General features: G+C 35.1%; 1 long non-coding RNA gene across 1 annotated transcript; it reads left to right on the top strand.

Moving 5' to 3' along the window:
• Positions 1-2,056: 2,056 nt before the first annotated feature.
• LOC132610928 (uncharacterized) lies at positions 2,057-3,002 on the top strand. The gene is made up of 4 exons (XR_009571372.1): positions 2,057-2,187; positions 2,271-2,508; positions 2,578-2,772; positions 2,866-3,002. It is a non-coding gene; the product is annotated as an uncharacterized LOC132610928 (long non-coding RNA).
• The last annotated feature ends 2,070 nt before the right edge of the window (positions 3,003-5,072 follow it).

Genomic DNA, 5,072 nt, shown 5'->3' with positions numbered 1-5,072 from the left:
TAATTCTATTATCACCACTCTCCAGAAATCTCTCCTTATGAATAACTGTTTTCTCCATTATAGACAATCCAATTACAACCCTACCGTTTCTTAGTAAATTCCAAAATATTGGCCTGTAACTCAAAAGTCTCTCACTAAAAGTAATCCAAAAATCAGTATTAAATTAGTATTCCCTCCCTGGTGTAGTGGTAAATCTATATATATATATATAAAGAGGTACAAGCAATGTGGTTAAGCCAAGTAGCAAGCTAATAATAAGCCACTTGACAATTTTAAGACAAAGCTAATGAGAATTAGGACAAAATTAATAAGAATTGTAATATAAGTTTTGAATTGTTGATAATTGAAATATAAATATTCAAATTATAATGAGAAGATATGTTTCCGTAAGTTTGAATTTTAAAGAAGTGATCTAAACGTACTGGGAATTTATATATAGATGAGAAGATATGTTTCCGTAAGTTTGAATTTTGAATAAGTGATCTAAACCTAATGGGAATTGATAATATCTAACCAAATTTAGATAAACGAATGAATTTGAATTTATTTAAATTTCACCATTTAAATAGGGGATAAACACTCTAAACCAAACAGTTTCAATGGAAATTTAATCTGCAAGAGTCCTACGCCTGCATATAACAAGCTAATTATCTTCAATTGCACAGATTGATATATATATATATATATATATATATATATATATATATATATATATATATATATATATATATATATATATATATAATTGTATTTGACTCTATCCTAAAAGAGTCCTACTGCTGAAACAATGCTCTTCAATTTCTTATATAAACTGTTGTAAGACTTTCCGTAACACAGTTCAAATTCAACATTGAAAAACAAATACGCTGTCCATTATATACATCAAAAATATGTCTCCCAAAATTGACTTTATTAGCGATATATCGAGTAATAAGATGATGTGGACCTTAAAGGTTCGCGTAGTGCGATTCTGGAAGGTTACTGATATTGAAAATGTCGACAACGTATTGTCGCTAGAGATGCTGTTGCAGGATGAGAGGGTATGTTTACGGTTTTGCTATTCTGTTACAATTTTTATTTCATAGCTATATGATCTCATTTATCTGTATCCATAAATTTAAACTCGCTCAATGTATTATTTGTTTTCAGGGGGGTCGTACTCAGGCATCTTTGGGAAAATCTGTTATGAACAGGTTCCAAATAGAGATAAAGGAACCAGGACTATATTATATGAAGAATTTCGTGGTTGGCCCGAATAAACTAAAATATAAGACCAACAATCACCAATTTAAGCTAATGTTCACCCATAGAACGAGTGTGGATGAAACAGTTGATGCAGACTTTGGTATGGAAGTCTTCAATTTTTGACCATTTGAGCACTTGATAAATCAAGTGAACGTTGAGGATACTAAACTATTCGGTAATTATTCTTCTTGCATTTTGATTAATTTGAACGTTTTACCAACTTTATCACAAACTGCTTTTTACGTTGTGATAGATGTCATAGGAGAGATTGTTAGTTACGGACCTATACAAGAACACAAGCATGGTGATAAGTCCAGTGCTTTTACGAATGTTGAACTCCAGGATCATGAATTCGATTAGTGATATATTTCATGTTGTCCCGCTTTCATATGATTAAGTTGCACATTTTTTTCATGTAGGAATAATAATATTTCAGCTACTTTTTGGGGGAAATTTGTGGAGCAAATCATGCCACACTTGGATACTTCTATCGAAAAGCCTGTCATTGTGGTTATGCAGCTAATACGAGCTTATAAGTTTCAAGGTTTTCAGCTAATTCTGATGTACATTGGGTTCTCTTTTGTGTATATTCAACATATGATTAAATATATAGATATACGGTTGCAGGTAAATATTTTTTACGTAATTCTTGGCATGCTTCGAAACTCTAGATTAATCCAGATTTGCCTCAAGTTGTAGAATTTAGTTCCATGTTTATCATACTATAAATTCCATTTATAAGTTTTAAAATATTTATGGAATTTTTTTATTATATTAGGCTTTCTTACAAATTTTAATACATGTAGATTGGAAAATGTGCATGGGGAGAAATCTGAGAGGATTTCTCAAATATCCTCTCAACGTAATTATTCTACTGCGGAAGAGTTGGCTTCTGGAACGGCTCAAGTTAAAACAATCGGAAACTTGGTTGAGTGTCTTCAGGTGAGTACACTGTTTTGGAGTTTTCATGATTAAATAGTAGTATGTCGTATAAAATTTCTTTTAACAGTGTTTTTTTAATATAGGAAGGGAGCTTCTGGATTGTTGCCACTATAGTTTATATAGAACTTAAGAACGGTTGGTCGTATCTGAGCTGCATAAAATGCGCCAAGAAGGTTTACAAAGTGGGAAGTAAATTTAACTGCCCGAAGTGTAAAAGCAACGAAAATTAATAGTGGCTCTGTTTCTTTGTTAATTTGGGATCGCGATGCGACAAAGCTCATCGGTAAGACTGCTAATGAATTAAGAGCGGGATTACTTGAGGTATGTTATTCTCTTTAAGTTTTTTTTTTTTTTGGTTATTTACTACTTCTAATACTACTTTGATTTTAGAAGTCTGGCGCTGCTGATGCATTTTCATATCCATCGGAAATGGATAACATTCTGGATAGAAGGGTCATATTTAAAGTGGCTGTAAAGAGCGACAACATAGAGAACCACGATGAAGTTTATGATGTTATTAAATTCAGTGAAGATGAGGATCTCATTAAGCAGTATGGTTCTTCTCCAAGCGAAGATGCATTCTCTGTATGTTGTTTTACAAGCATATATCATCACATATAAATATTTGTTGGTTGATGTTAAATATTTTTATTATTGATTATGATTGTTGTTTGACAGGATCCGGATTTCAACCATGAAAAAGACTCATCTGTAAATAATGAGCTCACGGTGATATGGACACTCACTTTTACATCCTTTTAAAGATTATTTGAAAAAACTCATAAAGAAACTTATTTTTTTCTCGACCTTCATATCTTAATTTTGTAGGATTCCATCGCTGAAAATGACATTGTCACGACCCAATCCCGTGGGCCGCGACCAGTGCCCGAGCTGGGCACCTATACGTACCCGATACCCAAATTAGCATATTAACAGAATAATAATATAATAATAATATCAGTGGACGCTACAGAATTTAACAGAAAAGCAGACTTGGCACACATAGGCCGATAAGGCCATCATAGAACAAAATATCCCAAACATATGTACAGAACCCACACAAATATATCCACAGACCTCTACAGAACATATCATAATCATAAGACGGGACAGGGCCCCGTCATACCCAGAATAATGTACATATCCAGATAGCAGTGACAGACTGTACCAAAAGATGGGCTCTGAAGAAGAGAGCGCCGCAAAATAGCAGAGATGGGATCCTAAACAGATGGATCAGCGAACCTGTCGTCTGTACCTGCGCGGCATGAAAACGCAGCCCCCGAAGAAAGGGGGTCAGTACGAAATATGTACTGAATATGTAAAGCGGAATCACAGAAGTCAAATCATAATGATTACAGAAAATGAGTACAAAATCCGGAGTGTCAAATGCATATTTCCAAAACAGACAGAATGTGTACAGAAACATATGTCATATCATATCCGGTCCCTGCCACGGGACTCGGCAGACAGAACGTGGCCACCCTCCCGACACTGGTGCCACCATACAGAGGAATCAGAAAAAGGGGCGTGGCCCCGCATCATAAAATGTCATATCAAAATGGCCATAACAGATCAGATCAGAATAGGCGGACATGGCACATCATACTCCACAGACCCATGTACGCGTATACCTGCCCCCTCACATCGGGACGCGGCGAACAATGCAGAGAATCACGCTTGACAACATATCGTGGCCCGGGCTCAGTGTGGGAAACATTGGGACATCCACGAATGGAGTAGTGAGAGACTAATGCAATTTAAAAATATCATAAAATGTTTTCAAAGACTCGATGAAGCGTATCAAAGCCAAACAAATCCATGGAGTCAGACGGAATCATAATAAATGTATTTCGGATATCATAATAAATTACAGAAATATAACTTTCCTGAAGTCATTCCGAGTGTCAAAATAATTTATAATATTTAGTAGAATATTTAAAATAATATTCGTTAAGCGATTAGTAGGGTAATCGAAGCATTTCTTTCAAAAATCGCTTAAAAAGGAAGCTTTAACACATTAAGGGCAAAACCGGAAATAGTGGGCCCGCCTCGGGACAAACAAGGCGGCGGGCTCAAATTATGCCCTCTAAGCTTATGGTATCACCTAAAAAGGTTCTACAGATATTCCATGAATTTTTAAGTGATTGAGAGCAAAATTGCATAATTCCAAGAAATAGCGTATCAAAATGGATTAATTCTACTGAAGGAAAAACTGAAATTTTCTCTTGCGGATTCCGAGGGCCATCAAGAGGTCCTTCGAGGCCCGGATCCGACCCTAACACACTAAGGGCATGCCAAGGGAAGAATTGGGGTTGCTTTACATACCTTTCACGCTCCTTACGCCTTTCCAAACTCACTTCCCGTTTCGTCGAAAAACTGCAATTGGTCAAGTTTACCAATTGTAAGTTATAAATACCATAATTTCAACTTAATGCATATTTGTCTACCGAAATTTCGGCAGCACTTCCCCTATACATATAGCACCCCGAGAATTCAACTCGGCTATAGATTATCAACAACAACCCAAACGACAACATCAATATCAACAATGAACATTAAAAACACAAATATCCTTCAACTAGTCATTTTTCTCACAAGTTGACATAATCTTCAATTCAACCCAAACTTTCAACTAATATCAATAATTTCACATTCATCAACAATCAAGATCATCACCATATAGTTCTAGAAACATTTCATATCGTTTTCCTCAAGTTATACACTCGATATACATGATATACAATTTTCCGCCAAAGTCATAACTTATGCAAAACATCAAATCTTTGGCATACAATTTCATAACAAGTTTTCAACTTCCAAATTCAAATCCCAAACTCTCCAAATTCTACAAATGGTCACAATTACCAAATATTAATTATACGCTC

This window comes from Lycium barbarum, chromosome 9 (assembly GCF_019175385.1).
Source record: "Lycium barbarum isolate Lr01 chromosome 9, ASM1917538v2, whole genome shotgun sequence".
Lineage (NCBI taxonomy): Eukaryota > Viridiplantae > Streptophyta > Magnoliopsida > Solanales > Solanaceae > Lycium > Lycium barbarum.
Note: the sequence above shows the minus strand (reverse complement) of the source record. Positions and strands in the feature narration are given on the sequence as shown.